Raw genomic sequence first — 24,139 nt, forward strand, 5'->3', positions numbered from 1 at the left:
ATATAACAGATTACATGCTTATATAAAACAGACCTCACCCAAATGTTGATAAAGCTTTAAATAGGACTTAATTTTTTTTGTTTGCATTTTCAAGAACAATTTTTACCAAAATGCCACACACACACAAATCAACCAAATAGTTTGTGTATGCATGTTTCTGTCACCAAGTAACTAATTTGCCTGGTTTGTTGAGTAACTTGCTGCAAAGACCATACAGTTTTATATGATGGAAATATGGTCAAGAAGCTTATCCTCTGCTCACCATGACCAGTTCAGTCTTCCAGAAGCAGAAACCTAGCACAGCAGATACAGCCAGCCCCACCAAACCAACCAGACAATTCTCAAATGTCCACTTCCCATTTTCACCTTGGGCAGACAAGCAAACTAGGAAGTGTCCGTGCACTCAACACACACCCAGCCTGGGACAGCAAACCACTGACAGAGTGGGGCTGCCCTTTAAATGGGCCCATGTGCTAATTTATGATTTTCCTTTCTTCACAACCCTTCTTGGTTACTTCTACCACTTCCCTATTGTAAACTACGTATACCCCGCCCTGCTACAGATGTCTCATTTTGTGAACTCTCTCCCTCCTCCCCCAACCCCCAAATTAACAATGGAAGGCCTGGGAAAGTAAGAAGGCATAGGAAATAGACAAACTCCATGGTAGCAGCCAGGATAAGGTCCCTCATAAATGGCGGGACAAGATCCTTAAAGGTTCAGAGAGGTTGTAAAAAATAAAATGTTAAAGCTTTAAAACAGAGAACCATTTATGGAACCATATCTAATTCCAATACCCTCCTAGAAAATAGAAGTGTTACGTTCAAAGAAACGTACCAACACACTAGTTTCTTTAGCATTCTACCAAAGCAACTTGTTCTACCAAAGAAAAATTCGTAAGTTCAACTACAAGATCTATGGGTGCTGTGTGCTACATAAATCTTTAACGAAAAAGCACAGGAAGTGAAGGAACACAGAATAAAAGCAAATTATCAAAAACGGTCAATATGCATATGTTTCGTGTACTGTTAAGTCTAGTAAGTTTTGTGTACTGTACATGTCAGGGTGAGGATTCTGTAAAAAGAGTAAGTTACCTAAAGTACTCAGGAAAGCTCTATGATTCCTGAATGAGAAAGGAAAAGTTCTTCACTGAAAACTAGCAAACAAACAAAAAAATCTATATATGACACATGGTACAAGGCAATGTGGGTGGAGTGGAAGTAAAAAACGAGAAAGACTGTCTCCAGCAGAGCTTACAGACGATGAGGCAAGAGGACAAATAACTAAGGTGAGATCACCACAGCAGAAGAGAGGTTCCTCTGTGTTCTGGAGAGTTTGGAGGGAAGACAGAAAGCATGCTATGAGGGGAATTTAGAAAAGGTTTTGCGAGGGGGTGAACTTTTTGAAATGCCTAGATGAATAGTGAGGATCTGGTCCAGAAAGGAGAGGGAAGGAAGAGGAAACAGCCAGGTCAGGGACTGGGAGGGAGGACAGCAGAGGACCTGAGAACTGGTATGGGGACCAGAAAGTGTCAACACTGGGAGGAGGGAAAAGAGGACAAAGAAGCTCATTATTCTGGGATGGTACTTGGAAGCAGATGGCAAGAAGCATTTTATACCCTGAATAATGGGAGAGTTAGGGTCATGTGTTAAAAAGCAGAATGGAAGAGTCAACTTTGGAAAGACAGGCAGATACAAAAACAGGGGAAAGAGGCATTTATTTATTCCAGCACATGGCATAGTAAATCCCTTGTCCAAAGCACTTTTTTGAATTCTTCCGTATCACTTAACAGCTCTTCAAACTGAACTTCCTCTTTCCTAAAAATCTGACCTCAGCTGTCTGATTCAAATTTGAGGTCATCTTGTAATTACATGTATCCTTTGATTTTACCTAGACGTCCTGTTTTTTTTTTCTCTTCTTTTAAATCTTTCTCTCTCATCACTCATTCTTTAATTTACTTGCTTACGCTTTCTCTACCCACAAAACCTGATAAAAAGTTTCCCAAATGCTACCCTGATAAGAATGGATGAATCTGTAAAAATTCAACAGAAGATATAACCTATGTCTATGAAGAGTGAGCAACCTCTGAAGACGGTACACAGTTCTAGTGCATTTCACTGCATGTACACATGCGAGGTTGGGTGGATCTCTCTGTGTAATAAACATACCTGGCATTCATTCCCCACTACAGGAAGCATGAGGGGAGGAGGGAGAATAGAAATGAACATACGAGCCTTATATTGCAATTTGTTGTTTTGTTTTTTACCAGAGGGTCACAGCAGAATCATTTGGGTAGCAAAAACACACTCAAGCACACGCGTTCGGGGTCCAGAAATCTTTCAGTCTGCACACTCGTTGTGGGGGGCCAGACGTTATGAAGAAGCTCCCTACATAATTTTGAGGTTCCTCTGATTAAGAGCCGCTGTTTGAGGTACCCATCAGTTTACAGAGCGAGATGGACACATAAATAATTGAAAAACAATGACAGAGACAGGGAAGGGAGGATGTTAAAGATACAATAATTTTGCATGATTTACAGATCAGTTAAATTTGAGCAGGATTGGCAGGAAGAAAGAAGATGTTCTGGTACAAAAAGGCAGCTGGATACCTCAGAGGACCTTTCAGAGCAAACAAAGGAACAACACGGGTAAGGCAGAAAGCCAGGGCAGATGCACACGGGTGGGGAAAGGTGGGAAGCGTGTGCATGGTATGGGGGCAGCAAAGCAGAAAGAGGCCAGCAAGGCACAGTTTATGAAAGACTTTATAAGTAATTCTAGAATGCACTAAACACATGAATGAACACACTTATCACTGCTAGCTCTTCAGAGACACAATTTTTTTTTTTTGGCTGCGCCATGCGGCCTCCAGGACCTTAGTTCCCCAACCAGGGATTGAACCTGGGCCCTCGGCACTGAAAGTGCAGAGTCCTAACCACTGGATCGCCAGGGAATTCCCACGAAATAATTTTAAATAGTGCACTGACATGGCCCTATTTATGTTTTTAAATATATTGTTGATGGCAACTCGTCCGCAGAAAATGGATGAGGGAAGGGAGATTAATGGCTGGAGACTGATCGTTGATATGAGAATTAGAGGGAGAGTCAAAAGTAGTAAGTAAGAGGAAGACTGGAGAGGAAATAATAAATTTGACAGATTTTAAGGACAGAATCAATAGGATATGGTGCTGGACTGGATGGAGGGGTCAAACAGATGTAAAACTAGAGTACAACTATAAGGATTCTGGTTGGGGCAAGTGGGTGCAGTGAGGCGACTAATTAAGCCAGAGAAGACAGATGCAAAAGACGGATGTAAGGGTTGCATCTCAGGGAGAGTGATTCAGCACAAGGAGAGAGGACAGGAAGGAGAGCTAGCTCAGTTGGAAACAGGTGGAGTTTAGCTTCCTGACAGCTCCCTGGTGATATCTACTATTGGCTGAAGGAAATATACATCTGGGGTTCAACACTACAGACCCTGGGAACACTTTTTTAATAGCATTGTGGGGTTGAAAATCAGCTTAGGAAAGGCTCAGGTGGGACTGAGTCCTCAAGAGACTTAATAACAAGTATATTTACTGAGGGCTTACTTTTTGTCAGACACTGTGCTACAAACTTTACAAGGGTTGCATCATTTGCCCCTGCAACAACGTTACGTGATAACTTTATTTAAAATCTCAAATAGAGGTGAGAAGATGAAGGCAAAGAGCTTTTTAACTGTCTTTCCCAAGTTCACACAGCTGGCAAGTGGTACAGCTATGCTATGATTCCCTAGTTGGTGTGTTCACCAGGAACTTGCTACACTAACTCAACTGTTAGGATGTTTAAAAAAAAAAAAAAAAGCAATCAATAACACTTACAGAATGTTAAAAACATATGGGTTCATTTAATATTAGCAACATCCCTATGCAATAGATCTGATTATTATTCTACCTATTTTACAGATCTGGAGACTGAGGCTCAAGAGGCTTACCCAGTGTCACTGATAATCAGTACAGGAATGTGGATCCAAAATTCTGGACCCCAAAACCCATGGTCTGAATGAGATCTAAAGGGCAGTAAGCTTACGAAGGAGGCAGAATTATCAAAAAAAAAAAAAAAAAAAAAAAAAGGATTTTCAATAGCTGAGACAATGTGGAAAAGAGGCGGGGTAAGAGATGAGAGTAACTGTGAAGAGAAGAACTGATAGTTAAGGGAGAAGTAATGAACATGAGGCAAGGAGGACCAAACCGGTTTCTATTTAGCTTTATTGAAGTTAAATTTACATTCATGAAACTCATACCTGGTAAGTGCACGATTCAGTGACTTTTCGTAAATTTATAGGTCGTGCAACCATTACCGCATCCACTTCAAGAACATTTCCATCACCTCTAGAAGTTCCCTTATGCCCCGTTTGCAGTCAGTCTCCACTTCCACTCCCAGCCCCAAGCAACAGGCTCTTGAAGAGGAGAAATAAGCCACAAGTTAGAAGCAGCCACAGCCACCACTGTCACCACTTCCTTCCTTGGGACAGACGGATGACATTCCTCGGTACAACACAGTAACAATCAGTCATTAGTACTCACGCTATACATCTTGTTGGTAAAAGAGTCCTATTCAGATTTTACTGCTTTCCAATTCAAAGATCTTCAGAGCGTATCAACGAGAAAAAAAAGTAGAAGCCCTGTGACTTTTTAAAATATGCAATCTTAATAACTAATACAACTGGGATTTTTTTCCAAATATATAGCAATAAAGTGAGCCCAGGCAATGAACAATAAAAAATAAATAAATAAATAACAGGAAGAGTCTCTGCAAAATCCAGGGCATATATTTGCAAAAGTCTTTGGTAAAGGAATACCTTCTGCACAATAATTTGTTACTGTCCGACAAAAGGAGAACTGTAAATTTTAAAACATATTTTCATAAAGTAAACCTAAATATCCCAATGACTTTTATTGCAGTGACAAACCCTTAGCATCTACTTAGCGTGTGGCAAGATAATGAATAGATGTAATTATACATTATTTTGGAATTCAAGCTGTCTCTTGCTATAGACAATGCTTAAGGCTATAAGAAAATCTCTTGCACTTTGTGAGAAAAACCAAAGCGAATGCAAAATTTTGCTTCCAAATAAAGACATAAGAGAAAAATATTTTTAAAAATATTGTATTGTGTAAGTGAAAAGAAAAAATGAGGGTGGGGCAGAACTATTTTCTACTTTCTACTGAGAGACAGAACGTATTTCTTAGTGTCTCTTTCCCAAAACCAGAATAGTCAATTTCTTTCCGTTCTAAGGATTCTTAGTCAATTGGTTAAAATATTATCATAAGTATCACAGAAATTTATAACCTAAAAAAAGCAATTTCTTCCCTTTGTTCATTCATTCATTCTACAAATATTTATTTATTTATTTATTGGCTGCGCTGCATATGGGATTTTAGTTCGCCAGCCAGGGATCGAGCCCGCACCCCCTACAGTGGAAACACAGAGTCTTACCCTCTGGACTGCCAGGGAAGTCCCCACAAATATTTATTTTTACTTAAATTTTTTATTTGATAAATGTGACATGTAACATTTTGTAAATTTAAGGTGTACATGTTACTTTGATACACTTGTATATTGTACTATGATTGCCACTGAAGCAATATTTATCACATTACATCATCATAGTGCAATATTATCGTCTATATTCATGACACTCGCAAATAGTGACTGAGCATCAACTCTGTGCCAGATACTGTTCTACATACTAGGGAGAGAGCAGCACACGGGTCTGTGCTCTCACGGAGCTCACTTTCCCTTGGGGAAGAAGCTCGATAAACAAAGAATGTACCATATTCCCTCAGGATCCACGGGGGACTGGTTCCAGGATCCCCCCAAGGACACTAAAATCTGCAGAGGCTCAAGCACCTTATATAAAATGGTGCAGTATTTGCATATAACCTAGCCCGTATACTTTAAATCATCTCCAGATTAGTTATAATACTTAATAGAATGTAAATGCTACATAAATAGTTGCTGGTGCGAGACAAATTCCAGTGTTGTGTTTTGGAACTTTCTGGAATTTTTTTTCTAAGTATCTTCGATATGTGGTTGGTTGAATCCGAGGATGCAGGACCGTGGATATGGAGGGCCGACTACAAGTCAGCGGGAGAGGGTTATGCTAAGATAAATGACTGAATGAAGGCTGGATGGCCAAGAAAAGTCCTGAGGAGGTAACATTTAAGCACTGGCTTGAACAACCGCAGAGAAGGCAGAAAAGAAACCCAGACAGAGTGGGCAGTGTAAAGGCTCCAAGGCCGCCATATATAAAGAGAAGAAAGAAGGCCCAGGGACTAGAGTGTGGTGGGCGAGAGAAAGAGCTGAGAGATGAGGTGTGAGAGGTCGCAGGTCCACTGGTGTTGGATTTATGAGCCAGAGAAGGAGCTCTGGATTTTATTCTAAGTGCTATGGAAAGCAGCTCAAAGGCTGTAATGTGATGTGATTTGTACATCTGTACATTTTAAAAAGATTCCTTTGGCTACAGCATGGAGAATGGGTTGTAAAGGGTCAAGAAGAGAAGTGAAAACAGTTGAGAGGCCACTGGAATTGTCTGGGTGAGAAGTGATGGTGGCACAGCTGTGAGGTACGGCAGAGAGAGAGAGAGAGAGAAGCGGGCAGATCTAGGATGCTTTCTGGGCAGAGGAAGGGTCAACAGAGCCTGCTGATTGGAGGTTGCGAGTAGGTGGGTAAGTGAAGGTAAGAGAGAAATTAAGGATGGTGCAAAGATTTTATTGTTCTTCTGATTAGATCCATGAGACACTATGTGGTGAGGTCAGTAGGTGGAGAAGGGGGACAAGGTCTGGCTGGAGATGTGGGTTTATGGGTGACTGGCAAATGGTGTGCAAAGCGCCTTGGAAGTGAATGACGTGACGGAAAAGGGAACACAGGACAGATGCTGTGCCTTCATCAATCCACAACACCTATTACAGGTGCTCGGAATATGGGTGAAAAACTCAGACCCTTGCCCTCATGGAGTTTACACTCTCTCAGAGAAGACAAATACAACATAACAAATAAGTAAACTGTGTTGTATGACAGGGTGGGTAAGTGCTATGAAAATAAGAAAAAATAGAGGAATCAAGGGTGTGGCTAGGGTGGTGGAGCTAAATGGGGGTCTGGGTGAGCTCATTCAAAAGATGAGATGTGGGGCTTCCCTGGTGGCGCAGTGGTTGAGAGTCCGCCTACCGATGCAGGGGACACGGGTTCGTTCCCCGGTCCGGGAAGATCCCACATGCCGCGGAGCGGCTGGGCCCGTGAGCCATGGCCGCTAAGCCTGCACGGGAGAGGCTGTGCTCCGCAGCGGGAGAGGCCACAGCGGTGAGGCCCGCGTACTGCAAAAACAAACAAACAAACAAACAAAAGATGAGATGTGCATGAAGGGCCAGGCTGAGGGAAAGGGCAGTGCTAAGTCCCTGAGGTAGGAATAAGTAAGATCACTGGCATATCTGAAGAATGGCAGGGAAACCAATGTGGCTGGAGCAGAAGAAGAGCCAGCAAGGAGTGCCCAGAAAAGCAGCATGAAACCCAAAAGTACATGATGTCACGGAAGCCAAGGGGCAAAGGGTGTCAAGGACCAACTATGCTGAACGCTGCCAGGAGTATGAGTAAGACCAGAACAAAGAGGTTCTTAAAGCTGGAAGTGCAGTGTGGAGACAGTAGAGAAGAAAGCCATCTCTACGGAAGGGCAGGGAAGGAGGTCCAGCTGGCAGGCGGTATATTCACTTCTAAATGTAATAAGAAGACAGGTTCTCAGGACTTAACGATCTGCCACAGCCATCATATAAGGATTTAAAAATTTTAATAATGTCAACATCATCAATCAATTCTGGAATCCAAAAAGCCCATTTTGCTTATTTTCTCATTCTATTAATTACAAACCAGTCAAAAATCACTACTCTATTTCTCAAAAAAAAAAAAAAAAAAGATAACAGTACAGGTGAACCGGTTTGCAGGGCAGAAACCAAGACACAGATGTAGAGAACAAATGTATAGACACTAAGGGGGGAAAGAAGCCGGGGGTAGGGGGTGGTGGTGGGATGAATTGGGAGATTGGGATTGACATGTATCCACTGATGTGTATAAAACGGATGACTAATAAGAACCTGCTGTATGTGTATATATATGTATGTATATATATATATATATATATATAAGCATGCCACAACAAAATCCATGGAACCTAATTTCTAATCCAGCAGTTAGTGTGAATAATTTATCTATGTGTTCTTTCCATAGCCCATCTAACTCCCTATCAAATAACTACAGTTGACCCTTGACCACAGAAGGTGGTAGAGGCACCCACCCTCTACACAGTCAAAAATCTGCATATAATTTTACAGTCAGCCCTCCATATCTGCAGTTCTGCATCTATGGATTCAACCAACTGCTGATCGTGTAGTACTATAGTAGTATATATTTACTGAAAAAAAAATCCATGTATAATTGGACCCATGCAGTTTAAACCTGTGTTGTTCAAGGATCAACTGTACATCATGAACCTTATTATTCCTTTAAGTTTGACGTAAATGTGGTAAATCCTTTAAAATGCATTTACATATCTTTGTTCACTATATCACTCACATTTAGTCTTAAAAATTGAACATAATAAAGGTCACTTTATTCTGTGCTATTAAAAAAAAAAAAAAGAAAGAAAGAAAATAGAGAAAAAGAGCTAAAAACTCATAAGCCAGAGAAGCAGCTTCAACAGCAATATGGTACCAACCTGTTGAGAATCATTGCAGGTATTGTGGATATATGACCGATCTTTCATTTGCACAAGAATACTGTCAGATAACTACCATATGACCCAGCAATCCCACTACTGGGCATATACCCTGAGAAAACCATAATTCAAAAAGATACATGTACCACAATGTTCACTGTAGCACTATTTACAATAGCCAGGACATGGAAGCAACCTAAGTGTCCATCATCGGATGAATGGATAAAGAAGATGTGGCACATATATACAATGGAATATTACTCAGCCATAAAAGTAAACAAAATTGAGTTATCTGTAATGAGGTGGATGGACCTAGAGTCTGTCATACAGAGTGAAGTAAGTCAGAAAGAGAAAAACAAATACTGTATGCTACCACATATATATGGAATCCAAAAAAAAAGGTTCTGAAGAACCTAGGGGCAGGACAGGAATAAAGACACAGACATGGAGAATGGACTTGAGGACATGGGGAGGGGGAAGGGGAAGCTGGGACGAAGTGAGAGAGTGGCATGAACATATATATACTACAAATGTAAAATAGATAGCTAGTGGGAAGCAGCCGCATAGCACAGGGAGATCAGCTTGGTGCTTTGTGACCACCTAGAGTGGTGGGATAGGGAGGGTGGCAGGGAGCCACTAGAGGGAGGAGATATGGGGATATATGTATATGTATAGCTGATTCACTTTGTTATAAAGCAGAAACAAACATACCATTATAACGCAATTATACTCCAGTAAAGATGTTAAAAAAAAAAGAATACTGTCAGATAGATTTACTACACATCCTATACGAGGAAAAAGGTGAAACAGACAGAGGTTGCCCACAGTCTCACTGCTAGGAAATTGAGGGAAGGGGTTAGAAGGAGTTCATGTTTTCTCTTCTCTGCCACCTCGTGTCTCTCTGCTATTTATATGTACCTAAAACAAGAGGCAGACAGGGTAGGTTTTCTTCTTGCTTTGTAAGACACTCTTGCTAGATAGACATGATAAGTTTTTAATTTTCATTTTATTTTTTCCCCTTCCACCCTCCTACCCATCTATCCATCCACCCCCTCTTCTATCATTTATAAATATGTACCAGTGTCTGCTATATACAAATAGCCACTCTGCACACGAAGTCCTATTGCATTTTAGAAAAGTTGATTTTCTAAAAAAAAAAAAGACCTTCCAAAGTAAGAAAAACTGCTGTATAAAAAATATAATTAACCAATATATCAACAATGATGGTAAATTGTGATCTTCATTTAAATAAATTACTAAAATGACACCAGAAATTAGGTTATCTTAATGTTCTTTTGGAAAAATTACTTCCTGACAGTTTGTGGCTCAAATTTTTTCACTACATAGATTTAACAATATATACGATTTTACAGCTTAATGACCTATGACAAATCAACTCTAAAAATTACTTTTCTGTGGTAATTTAAAACAGCTGCTTGAAATAGCAGATCCCTGAAAAACTTTAAATCAGAATTGACATACAAAACGTAATCTGTTGACAAATGAGCAAAGAAGGACACTTCTCAAGGAGTTTAAGAAAGGGTTACTTCATGACACAGAAACAAAATCCTATTCAAGAAATTAGACTCAATAAAATACCATTTAAGGTCATAGAAGAACGTAACTATGGCTTTTCAAAGATCATCTAGACTCACAGATACACTTCAGTCGTCTCAATTAGTGTAAGTAAGGCAAACACCAGAAGCTCAATAGGCAAAGTTACATAAACAGCACCAAAGAGGGAAAACAAGATGCCAAGAGTCGAAAGGATACTCAACAGGAATGGCTGCATAAATTAAAGTATCTGTACTATGGAACAGGTCGTGCACCTGTCAAAAAGAACAGGGCAGAACTGTGTGTCCCATCCTGGCAGGTGTCTCTGGTGCGTGTACATCATCCCAGAAGCAGGTGAGAGAACAGTGACTGTTGGCAGCCTGGGTGAAGTGACTTTCATGTTTTATTGATAGTTTGTACCCTTTTGGGCTTTATAAATTGTTTTCCACAGCATTTATCAGTTATGCAATTAACTGATAAAAAGGGAAAAAAGGAAATGAGAAAGGGAAAAAGAGATGGGAGGAAGGGAAAACAGAAAGGAAACCAACAGGAGCCAGAAGCAAGGTGACAGGTGCCCAGGTGAGCAGCGTGGTGTGGAGAGACCTGAGCGAGATGCCCCCACATTCAAGCCCTAGTCCTGCTACTAATGTGGGCAACTTAAACTCTCTGAGCTTCAGTTTACTCATGTGCTGAGTGAAGATAACGTCATTTCTTACCCTACGGAGTTACTGTGAGCATTAAAGGAGCTAATTTTTGAAATGTACCTGACACAATGCCTGGCCCAGTGTAAGTACCCAATAAATGGTAGCTGTTAGCTTCAGGGAATACTAATAACTTCATCTCTAAATCTTTTCTTCTTTATACCATAATCTTAAAGTATATTATATTTGGTATAAATTCTTTTCACTAGTTTAGAAAAGTAGTTTTTAATAATGACCATAAAACCAATCCAGTTGGAGAATATATGCTGCTGGTACTATCAGAAATATATTGTAACCCTTACACATAAGTACCTGGCATCTTGTCCTCACTCGTCTGACCCTGAGCCCTAAACTTTGTGCTTCTTACCCAGAAATTTCATTCTTGTTTGTCTGCAGCATATTATAAGACTGATGAGTACCTGTATCTCTTCAAGTCATCCCACTGTACATGGGTAGAAATTGGGTATTACTCAGGGGCATGTTCTTAAGACTATATTTTCATGTTAAAAAGAAAAAAAAGGAAATCAAAACTCTAATCATAAACCAGAATAAATTTCCAAGTAAATAATAACACTCCTCACTTCCAATTCAGAGTAAGAAACTGATTAAAAATTTTAAATTGCTTTTTCACAATAACCTAATTCAGTCAACATTTGTTTTTCAAATGTTGGCCTCATGTGTTCCCCTACAAGCCCCATGTGAAGCTCATCAATTATCCTAATTAAAGTCTTCCCTAATGAAGCATTATTCTTGTGAATCTCACTATATTCTACCCCTCTTCTAATTATTAAGACTTTTTTTCTAAAAAAAATTAAAAACACTTAACACTGCACCTTCTTTTGTGTTTATAAGTCCACTTACATGCTACAGTCCTTGGATTTATGCATCTCATCAACACTACAAAACCTAACCTTGTATTTAAAAGTCTAAAATCTAAATCTAGAGCAGGGGTCGACAAACTTATTCTGCAAAGGATAGCAAATATTTTAGGCTTTGTGGACCAAACAGTCTTGGTCACAGTGATCACCTCTGCTCTTGTAGTGAGAAAGCCGTCACAGACAACATGTAAACAAATGGATGTGGCTGCATTCCAATAAAACTTTATTTACAAAAAAAGGCAGCAGGCTGGCTTTGGTCCACAGGCCACTGTTTCCAACGCCTAATCTAGAGCAGCAATTAAGTGAAATGTGTATGACAGTCTTCTGTCTACTCTGTAAAAATTTAGTGACACATGTCTCTGACCAATCAGTTGATGGGTCATTTTACTTATTTAATGATTAGCATTACTAATTTTACTAAACTATTTTCTATCCTTATTAATTCCATTTAGATTCTTCCCAATATTTAACTAATTTTTCATAATTCTGCACTTTAAATATTACTTGCTTAATGATTCAGTATTTCCTCATGAACCCCATTTTCTAAATTTTATCATTGCGGTACGCAGGCCTCTCACTGTTGTGGCCTCTCCCGTTGCGGAGCACAGGCTCCAGACGCGCAGGCTCAGCGGCCATGGCTCACGGGCCCAGCTGCTCCGCGGCATGTGGGATCTTCCTGGACTGGGGCACGAACCCGTGTCCCCTGCATCGGCAGGCGGACTCTCAACCACTGCACCACCAGGGATGACCAATAAAGATATTCTTTTAAGGAATGGTAGCCAGCCTCTAAGATAGCCAAGGATCCTCACCTCCTGGTACGCACACCTATGTATCGCACCTCCTTGGGTTTCCATCTTGGTCTTTAGGATGGCTCGCTCTGGACAAAGCCAGCTGCCATGTCGAGAGGCACATAACCCGGTGGAGGGGTCCATGTGGAGAGAAACCAACTGGCCAGTCCCAACTTGCTAGCCATGTGACCCTCCATCCCCAGTTCCCAAGCCCCAGCCAACATCAAACTAAAAGCTCATAAGACACCCTGAGCCAGAACTGCCCTACTGAGCAGCTCAATTCCTGCCCTGCAGGAACTGTGGATCACAAGAAATGGTTATTGTACAAAGTTCTGGAGTGATTTGAAGTCACAGGGGATCCTCCTCGTCTGATTAAGTTACAGTTTAGCTTATGTTGTATAGCTGTTTTGGTCAGTGGCAGCTGCAGTTGATCAACAAGCATCTCCTGTCTTGCAACAGGATGAGTTTAGGGGACGAGACTGATATAAGCAACAACTGATTTGGCTGTACAGTAGTAATGACTGCTGTGCTGTGTTTCTTCAACAGTAACTTGACACTTGCTGGGTGGAAAGCTGTGTGTCAGACGATCAAAGTAGTTGGATTTCTACAAACTGGCAGATAACCCACAATAACAGTTACATCCAAAAAAACAAGCCTTACTTCACTTCTGTTCTTGCCCATGTGAATCTCACTGTTTCCCAAGGCAGAATTTTTAACCCCTGGTCTGGTCCATTAGAGGATAATGAAATGCAATTAATGGGATGCTTTCTGCCAGCACTTTAAAATAATGACACAGAAGAGAAGGTACAGGTAGTAAGGGGAAAATAATTTTTCATTTCAGTTTTATATAAAGAAACGTATTTGTATGTGAACACTAAGTCATGTAATAATATGTATTTCTTTTTTTTTAAATGAGTTGATTAAATGATCTTTAAGGTCCTATTCAGCTTTTTTTTCCTTCTTTTTTAAACTTTTATTTATTTATTTATTTTATTTAGTTATTTTTGGCTGTGTTGGGTCTTTGTTTCTGTGAGAGGGCTTTCTCCAGTTGCGGCGAGCGGGGGCCACTCCTCATCGCGGTGTGCGGGCCTCTCACTGTCGCGGCCTCTCTTGTTCCAGAGCACAAGCTCCAGATGCGCAGGCTCAGTAATTGTGGCTCACGGGCCTAGCTGCTCCGTGGCGTGTGGGATCTTCCCAGACCAGGGTTCGAACCCGAGTCCCCTGCATTGGCAGGCAGATTCTCAACCACTGCGCCACAAGGGAAGCCCAATAATATTTCTTGTTGCAGATAGTGGTCAAAAAAGTTTAACACCAGTGACATAAAATGCCAAATACATTAACATCCTAGAAAACTAACGAGTCACCAGACTCTCCCAATTCTCACCATCTTGCTCTCCTTTTCCGACTTCTCTTCTGACCGTCTGTTAAAAACCTGGGCTTCACTGCTGATTTTGTTTTCACATTGATATTTTAAAATCCACGTGGAAATCGGCTTTTTCCTAACTTCAGTTCTGTCCATCTTGAGGGTTGGGAATAGGGGAGTCCCTTTTCCTTGGGGACATCCCTTTTGAAACACACTCAGTGGCTGTCTCGAAAGAGTAAGGCAAGCAAGCAGAGGAAGATCACATAGAGAACCTGAAATGACCCTGAGATCACTGGGACTTCTGACCAAATGAATCACCTTCACTTTCCCAACATGCTAGAAATAATCAGATACACTGGGCTTATAAGTTGATTTTTAACTCTGTAATGTGAACGTTCTTGTTATTATTACTAATATGCAGTAGGTAAAAGCTCTCTGCTTTTATGACAAGTGCTGCAGACAGAGGACGTATCTTCCGTGCAGAACTATCTTCCAGTTCTCTCTTCTGTAGTGCCTGGTACAGGCTTTGCATTAAGCTGATCAAAGAATGAATGTTTTTTTAAAAGGCATTTATTTTGGTAAATAAAAAATAAATTTATCCAATCAATGGATAATTCACTTACTAATTTGTAATGCTTCAAGAGGAAGACATTATCCATGAGGAAGTTTTCCTAGCATTAAGGCAGTATTTCTACCACTGAAAATATAAATAACTAGAGCCAAACATTTCTTAAAACTGTCTAATAGGAGGGAAGATTTCAAGATTACTCCAAAATGAGAGAGGATGAACAAAAACAGCTCAAGGTGATGATGGTTGTATTGTGAACGGATGATTTTCTTTCTATGAAAAAGGCACAGTGAAGCTTCAGAAAAGCTCTGGAAAAAATGATACTAAGAGTAAGACTGAGGAGACCTTCAAGATGGCGGAAGAGTAAGACGCGGAGATCACCTTCCTCCCCACAAATACATCAGAAATACATCTACATGTGGAACACCTCTTACAGAACATCTACTGAATGCTGGCAGAAGACCTCAGACCTCCCAAAAGGCAAGAAACTCCCCACGTACCTGGGTAGGGCAAAAGAAAAAAGAAAAAACAGAGACAAAAGAATAGGGACGGAACCTGCACCAGTGGGAGGGAAGGTTTCCACACACTAGAAGCCCCACTGCGGGTGGCGGAGGGGGGAAACTTCGGAGCCGCAGAGGAGAGCGCAGCAACAGGGGTGCAGAGGGCAAAGCGGAGAGATTCCCACAGAGAATCGGTGCCGACCGGCACTCACCAGCCCGAGAGGCTTGTCTGCTCACCCGCCAGGGCGGGCGGGGCTGGGAGCTGAGGCTCGGGCTTCGGAGGTCGTATCCCAGGGAGAGGACTGGGGTTGGCTGCGTGAACACAGCCTGAAGGGGGCTAGTGTGCCACAGCTAGCTGGGAGGGAGTCCGGGATTACAGTCTGGAGCTGCTGAAGAGGCAAGAGACCATTGTTTCGGGGTGCGTGAGGAGAGGGGATTCAGAGCACAGCCTAAACGAGCTCCACAGACGGGTGCGAGCTGTGGCGATCAGTGCGGACCTCAGAGATGGGGATGGACCACTAACGCTGCCGCCAAAAAGCCTGTGTGCAAGCACAGGTCACTATCCACACACACACCCCTGGAAGCCTGTGCAGCCCACCACTACCAGGGTCCCATGATTCAGGGACAATTTTCCTGGGAGAACACACAGCACACCTCAGGCTGTTGCAATGTCATGCTGGCCTCTGCTGCTGCAGGCTCGCCCCGCATTCCAATTATGACTACTGTACCCCTCCCTCCCCCTAGCCTGAGTGAGCAAGAGAGCCCTAATCAGCCTCTGCTTTAACCCTCTCCTGTCTGGGTGGGGAACAGATGCCCTCAGGTGACCTACACACAGAGGCGGGGCCAAAACCAAAGCTGAACCCCAGGAGCTGTGCGAACAAAGAAGAGAAAGGGAAATCTCTCCCAGCAGCCTCAGGAGCAGCGGATTAAAGCTCCACAATCAACTTGATGTACCTGCATCTGTGGAATACATGAATACACAACGAATCATCCCAAAACTGAGGCGGTGGACTTTGGGAGCAACTGTAGACTTGGGGTTTGCTGTCTCTGCGTCTGATTTGTTTCTGGTTTTATGTTTATCTTAGTTTAGCTCTTAGTGCTTGTTATCATCGGTGGATTTGTTTATTGGTTTGGTTGCTCTATTCCTTTTTTAAAAAATTTTTTCCCCTTTTTTCTCTTTTTGTGAGTGTGTGTGTGGGGGGGTGTATGTTTCTTTGTGTGATTTTGTCTATTTAGGTTTGCTTTTACCATTTGTAATAGGGTTCTGTCTGGTTTTTTTTTTAAGGTTTTGTTCTTGGTGTTTGTTTTTTTCTTCTTTTTACAAGTGTGTGTGTGTACGTCTCTTTGTGTGACTTTGGCTGTTTAGTTTTGCTTTTACCATTTGGTTTGAGGTTGTATCTGTCCATTTTTATGTTTGTTTTTTTCTTCCTTTTCTTCTGAGCTGTGCAGCTGGCAGGGTCTCGGTGCTCTGGCCTGGTGTCGAGACTCAGCCTCCAAGGTGGGAGAGTCGAGTCCAGGACACTTGACCATCAGAGACCTCCCAGCCCCACATAATATCAATCAGCAAGAGCTCTTCCAGAGATCTCCGTCTCAACACTAAGACCCAGCTCCAACCAGTGGCTAGCAAACTCCAGTGCTGGATGCCCCATGCAAAACAACGAGCAGCTAGACAGGAACACAACCCCACCCATTAGCAGCGAGGTTGTCTACAAGTCATACTAAGTTCACAGACACCCCAAAACATACCGCCGGACACGGCCCTGACCACCAGAAGGTCAACATCCAGCCCCACCCACCAGAACACAGGCACCAGTCCCTTCCACCAGGAAGCCTACACAAGCCACTGAACCAACCTCACCCACTGGGGGCAGACACCAAAAACAACGGGAACTATGAACCTGCAGCCTGCGAAAAGGAGACCTCAAACACAGTAACTTAAACAAAATGAGAAGACAGAGAAATATGCAGCAGATGAAGGAGCAAGGTAAAAACCCACCAGACCAAACAAATGAAGAGGAAATAGGCAGTCTACCTGAAAAAGAATTCAGAGTAATGACAGTAAAGATGATCCAGAATCTTGGAAATAGATTGGAGAAAATATAAGAAATGTTTAACAAGGACCTATAACAACTAAAGAGAAAAACAAACAATGATGACAACACAATAAATGAAATTAAAAATTCTCTAGAAGGAATCAATAGAAGAATAACTGAGGCAGAAGAACAGATAAGTGACCGGGAAGACGAAATAGTGGAAATAACTACTGCAGAGCAGAATAAAGAAAAAAGAATGAAAAGAATTGAGGACAGTCTCAGAGACCTCTGGGACAACATTAAATGCACCAACATTCGAATTATAAGGGTCCCAGAAGAAAAATAGAAGAAGAAAGGGTCTGAGAAAATATTTGAAGAGATTATAGTTGAAAACGTCCCTAACTTGGGAAAGGAAAGTCAATCAAGTCCAGGAAGCACAGAGGGTCCCATATGGGATAAATCCAAGGAGAAACACATCAAGACACATATTAATCAAACTATCAAAAATTAAATACAAAGAAAAAATATTAAAAGCAGCAAGGGAAAAACAACAAATAACACATAAGGGAATCCCCATAAGGTTAACAGCTGATTTTTCAGCAGAAACTTTGCAAGCCAGAAGGGAGTGGCAGGACATATTTAAAGTGATGAAAGGGAAAAACCTACAACCAAGATTACTCTACCCAGCAAGGATCTCATTTAGATTTGATGGAGAAATTAAAACCTTTACAGACAAGCAAAAGCTAAGAGAATTCAGCACCACCAAACCAGCTTTACAACAAATGCTAAAGGAACTTCTCTAGGCAGGAAATACAAGAGAAGGAAAACACCTACAAAAACACACTCAAAACAATTAAGATAATGGTAATAGGAACATACATGTCAATAATTACCTTACATGTAAATGGATTAAATGCTCCAACCAAAAGACATAGACTGGCTGAATGGATACAAAAACAAGACCTGTATATATGCTGCCCACAAGAGACCCACTTCAGACCTAGGGACACATACAGAATGAAAGTGACAGGATTGGAAAAGATATCCCATGCAAATGGAAATCAAAAGTTGGAGCAGCAATACTCACATCAGACAAAACAGACTTTAAAATAAAGACTATTAAAAAAGACAAAGAAGGACACTACATAATGATCAGGGGCTCAATCCAAGAAGAAGATATAAAACTTGTAAATATTTATGCACCCAACATAGGAGCACTTCAATACATAAGACAAATGCTAACAGCCATAAAAGGGGAAACTGACAGTAACACAATAATAGTGGGGGACTTTTAACACCCCTCCTTCACCAATGGACAGATCATCTAAAATGAAAATAAATAAGGAAATACAAGCTTTAAATGACACATTAGACCAGGTGAACTTAATTGATATTTATAGGACAGTCCCCATCCAAAAACCACAGCATACACTTTCTTCTTAAGTGCACATGGAACATTCTCCAGGATAGATCATATCTTGGGTCACAAATCAAGCCCTGGTAAATTTAAGAAAGGTGAAATCATATCATGTATCTTTTCCAACCACGATTCTCTGAGACTAGATATCAATTACAGGAAAAAAACTGTAAAAAATACAAACATATGGAGGCTAAACAGTATGCTACTAAATAACCAAGAGATCCCTGAAGAAATCAAAGAGGAAATCAAAAAATACCTACAGGGCTTCCCTGGTGGCGCAGTGGTTGAGAGTCCGCCTGCCAATGCAGGGGACACGGGTTCATGCCCTGGTCCGGGAAGATCCCACATGCTGCGGGGCGGCTGGGCCCGTGAGCCATGGCCGCTGAGCCTGCGCGTCCAGAGCCTGTGTTCCGCAAAGGGAGAGGCCACAACAGTGAGAGGCCTGCGAACCGCAAAAAAAACAAAAACAAAAACCCCAAAAAACCTACAGACAAATGACAATGAAAACACAGCGACCCAAAACAGAAAAAGCAGTTCTAAGAGGGAAGTTTATAGCAATACAATCCTACCTCAAGAAAAGTGCTTGCCTCGGCAGCACATACACTAAAATTGGAATGATATAGAGAAGATTAGCATGGCCCCTGTGCAAGGATGACACGCAAATTCATAAAGCGTTCCACAGTTTTGATATATGGAAAATGTAAGAATTTAATATAGTCCCTTGATAATGTTTATTAAAAACTAACAGTAAAGTCAAGTATAAAGATTCCTTTACAAGTATATGATTGTTTTATAAAACAAAAAGTTAAAAACAGAAAAAGAAAAAAAGAAACAAGAAAAATCTCAAAAAACAACTTAAACTTACACCTAAAGCAATCAGAGAAAGAAGAACAAAAAACCCCAAAGTCAGCAGAAGGAAAGAAATCATAAAGATAAGATCAGAAATAAATGAAAAAGAAATGAAGGAAACAATAGCAAAGATCAATAAAACTAAAAGCTGGTTCTTTGAGAAGATAAACAAGTTTATAAACCTTTAGCCAGACTCATCAAGAAAGAAAAGAAGACTCAAATCAACAGAATTAGCAATGAAAAAGGAGAAGTAACAACTGACACTGCAGAAATACAAAGGATCTTGAGAGATTACTACAAGCAACTGTATGCTAATAAAATGGACAACCTGGAAGAAATGGACAAATTCTTAGAAAGTACAACCTTCCAAGGCTGAACCAGGAAGAAACAGAAAATATAAACAGACCAATCACAAGCACTGAAATTGAAACTGATTAAAAAATCTTCCAACAAACTAAAGCCCAGGATGAGATGGCTTCACAGGTAAATTCTATCCAACAGTTAGAGAAGAGCTAACACCCATCCTTCTCAAACTCTTCCAAAATATAGCAGAGGGAGGAATACTCCCAAACTCATTCTAGGAGGCCACCATCACCCTGATACCAAAACCAGACAAAGATGTCACAAAAAAAGAAAACTACAGGCCAATATCACTGGTGAACATAGATGTAAAAATCCTCAACAAAATACTAGCAAACAGAATCCAACAGCACATTAAAAGGATCACACACCATGATCAAGTGGGGTTTATCCCAGGGATGCAAGGATTCTTCAATATATGCAAATCAATGAATGTGATACAATATGGTCAATGAAATAAGTTCTAAAGGAAATAATCTCAATGTATAATATATTATCATCTATCCTTTTGCCGTTGGGGATTACAAACTTATTAATATTAATTTCATGAGTCATATCTGCAAAATAAGACCTTAAAGATAAACATTATAGGCTATTATAATTATTCCATGGAAACATGTATTCTAGGTTGGCTATTACCAGAAGCATCAATAAAATTGCATAGCTACAAATATCATTTCTAATATGATTTGTTTCTACAATGGTATTGAAACCATGACATGAAAACCAGATCAATAGAATTCTAATATTTTAAATCGTTTATATCCTCCCATATTTTCCTTTCCCATCCATTTACAATGCTGAAAGTAGCACTGCTGTACTCTCAAAATGAACACACCAACCTGAAAACAGATTTTACTTATGAAAACATGTGTTAAGATGGGATGGAAAACAGGGAGGAAAATTACTTGGGGGGAAGGTAGGAGAGAGGAGAGGCAACTTTAATTTTCCTTTCTAATTTTACTTCAAAGACCCGATGTTCTTAATACTAAAGTAAGATTCTGTTCTAGCACTTTACTCTCAGCTCTGCTCACATCCGTGCTTAGTAACCTAGCAATGTTTAAACCTGCATATGCATGAGGTGGCCACACTTTCCTTACCACCCGATCATCTGTATATCTGCCATTTTTCATCACAACCTTGTTGGGGCTAGCAGCGTTCTGACAGACCGTAGACCCAAAATGGTGTTCACTGCTCAAATTAAAACATGTAAGTAATTTGACAAAGAATCTTTGAGAAACAAGCAGCCATCACTAAGCATCCTCTCTGCAGAAATACTTCTCACCACTGAGTGGCACAGAAACAGAAACAGATCACAGATTTAAAAAATGAAAATGTTCGTCTCACATTCATAAAAATTTGTTCTCATGAGACTCATTTCTAAGTGCTCCGTTTAAAAGCATGCGATTGGGAGCACTGAGGACTTATCAGCATTCTCCCAGGGGAATGAAGAATGAAATTAAAGTGAAGATGAGCTGGTCTAATTTTTCAACCCTTTATTTCACTCTAAAATACTTCCATTTGAAGATTTACTAGTGTCTTCTTCATATGGGCCCAAATTCACTGACAGAGGCTCACAAACATGGCATTGTAACACGTGGTAGCCAGCAGACAAGGTGGCCCCTAGTGATTCTCACCTCCTGGCAGTCAAGCCCTTCGCAGTCCTCTTGCCTCACCTGTAAGGCGAGGTCATTGAAGACACTGAGGCCCCCCTCTTGTTCTCTCTTGAATCACTCTCTCCGGGGGAAGCCAAGCACCATGACCTGAAGAGCTGTGGCCTCCCACCGATCAGGATCAACTTGGAAGCATATCCTAGCCTTAGCCAAGCGTTCAGGCGACTACAGCCCCAACCAACACCTTGACCGCATTCCCCTAAGAGACAGAGCCAGACCACCCAGCTAGGTCACTTCCGTAATTCCTGACCCTCAGAAACTCTGAGATATTAAATGCTTACTGTTTTAAGCTGCTAAGTTTCGACGTAATTTGTCAGGCAGCAAGAGAAAACTAAGGTACAATACTTCTTTATTTTTCATCCATCACATGTACAACCAATTTGAAGCTCAGTAGGCCTAGAAATGTTAGATGCAGATAGGAAAACACTTTGCAACCCAAATAGGGAGGCAGAAAGTCAGATCTAGACACATGGAGAGCATGCCTTTGTAATTCCATTTGAAAGACCTCACATGTGTAAACTGTTGCTACTGAAGCCCAGAATGCTGCTACACCAGACAAGGCACCATTAGAGTACTGATAAAGGCTGTCATACAGAAGATGCTCATTACATGACTGACCAATCAGTGAATGAATAAACGCAGCAGGAATGAAAGAAACGGATGATGCCAAGGCTGATGAAGAGTCATAGCCCACAGATCTTTATAATCACTTGTTTGCAATGTTTCTTTCAACCACCAGAGGGCAGGAGTGGCACATTGTTCTTCTTTGACCCACTAGCACTTACAATGCCTAAAGCATGTAGTAGGAAAAAAAAATATAAAGTCTGCACAAATGGCGGGACAGAGAAAGGGAGGATGCTTGTTCATAAGTGGGAAGATGCCTCAAAAAGCTTCTTGGAGTGTGAGCTGCATTAGAGTACAGGACTTCATATACTAATGCTAATTAGTGCTAATTCATAAATTACATAATTTAAAACTAAATCATAAATAGTATTTTAGATAGAGAGTAAGATAAAAAAGCATGGAGGCTGAGAACATCAGACCAATATCAAGGAACACATGACCAGAGCATAGGGAATGGGGTCTGGGACTCAATTTCAATCCAACCTTTTTACTCTTACTCCTTTTCTTCTACCTACTAACTAGAAATGAGTTGGTGTTATTCTCTTAGGGAATGTCTCTTTCTACGGAAAACAAGAAATTTAGTAGACTGAATTCAGGCACAGTCTCAGCTCTCCACAGGTGATTATAATCCAACTTTTTTGTTCTATGTAACCCAAACAAGCATCAGTGTGTGCCTGGGAGAAGCTCCATCCATGGCACGTGCAGTGCCCAGAAAGAAATAATCACCCTCTCTGTGGCCAGCCTCACTAACTCAACCCAGAGGGCAGATGTCACAGTGCCCTTGGAAATCTTTGTATCAGAGCAAGTACTTTCCAACTGCCCTAGTATTTTTTTTTTTTTTTTTTTTTTTTTTTTGCGGTACGCGGGCCTCTCACTGTTGCGGCCTCTCCCGTTGCGGAGCACAGGCTCCGGACGCGCAGGCTCACTGGCCATGGCTCACGGGCCCAGCCGCTCCGCGGCATGTGGGATCTTCCCGGACCGGGGCACGAACCTGTGTCCCCTGCATCGGCAGGCGGACTCTCAACCACTGCGCCACCAGGGAAGCCCCTGCCCTAGTATTTTTAATGTTGCCTTCTAGTAAATAGTTTTTATTGAATTAAAATTTAAAATATCCATCATTTTCTACTGAATTGGAAGCCTACTCCTAATGACAAAATTAGCAAAACCATTTTCCTTTTTCTTCAAGTTACCTAACTTAGCTAGAGCCAGGGACGACTTCATATTTTATTTTATGCGGCCTTTGGCAAGTTATGTTGCTTTTATGGTTCATGGGCTTGATTCCTAGATCTAAGATTTATGGTTGGCAAGAATATTTATAAGCCTATAGAGACAGATAACGAGTAAAATGGAATCCCAACATGTCCAAAAGGATATCCTTACTGAAAGAAGCTGAAGGAGATAAATGGGTTAACCCTCGATTAATCTAAAAGGCATTAATAAAAATGTCCCATTCCCCTCATCCACAATAAAAAAAACAAAATGTTACACGTATGTTTGTAATAAAGATCAAACTGTCCCAAGAATGACCGTTATAAATTAGTTAATGATAACCATACTGAATCTACATTTGTGGGGTAAATCTTACTGATAATAATTGAACAGAGTAAAGCATTTAATTCTGTTCAGTGGGCCTCTACTCATCTGTAAACCCCTGAATCATTTGCAGGATTTAAAATACGTAAGTACATAGTATTCTTCAGAGGAATGAGAGACTCTTAGAGCCTCAAATGACAGAAAATCCAATTCAAAAGAACTTAAACAAGGGAAACTTATTGGCTTAAAAAATTGAAAAGTCCAGGAATCGATCCAGAGACTCAACTCACACGATAAAGGGGGGTGTGTCTGTCCGTCTCAGCCCCTCACCCCGCTCCCTCCCCGAGTCTCCTGTCCCATGAGGACAGCTCTAGGCTTACACCTTTACAGCTTCAAATCTGACTAAAGAGATTCTTTTCCTCCAGAGCTTAAGCAAAGTCCCAGGGTCAAGTCTCACTGGTCCAGTCACATCACGTGCACATTCCTAAGGTCAGGTGTGCGTCAAATACAGGGCAACACCAGGCCTGAGAGCCAGCAGGGAGTTATTTCCCAAAGAAA

General features: G+C 41.1%; 1 protein-coding gene and 1 non-coding gene across 22 annotated transcripts in view; one reads left to right on the top strand and one right to left on the bottom strand.

The window, feature by feature from the left end:
• PLEKHA5 (pleckstrin homology domain containing A5) overlaps positions 1-24,139 on the bottom strand; it is a 259,317-nt gene that overhangs the window by 160,579 nt on the left and 74,599 nt on the right. The gene's annotated exons all lie outside the window — the stretch shown is intronic.
• On the top strand, positions 19,122-19,228 carry LOC136131694 (U6 spliceosomal RNA). The gene has a single exon (XR_010656422.1). It is a non-coding gene; the product is annotated as a U6 spliceosomal RNA (small nuclear RNA).

The sequence above is a fragment of the Phocoena phocoena genome, chromosome 11, assembly GCF_963924675.1.
Source record: "Phocoena phocoena chromosome 11, mPhoPho1.1, whole genome shotgun sequence".
In the NCBI taxonomy this organism is placed as follows: Eukaryota; Metazoa; Chordata; class Mammalia; order Artiodactyla; family Phocoenidae; genus Phocoena; species Phocoena phocoena.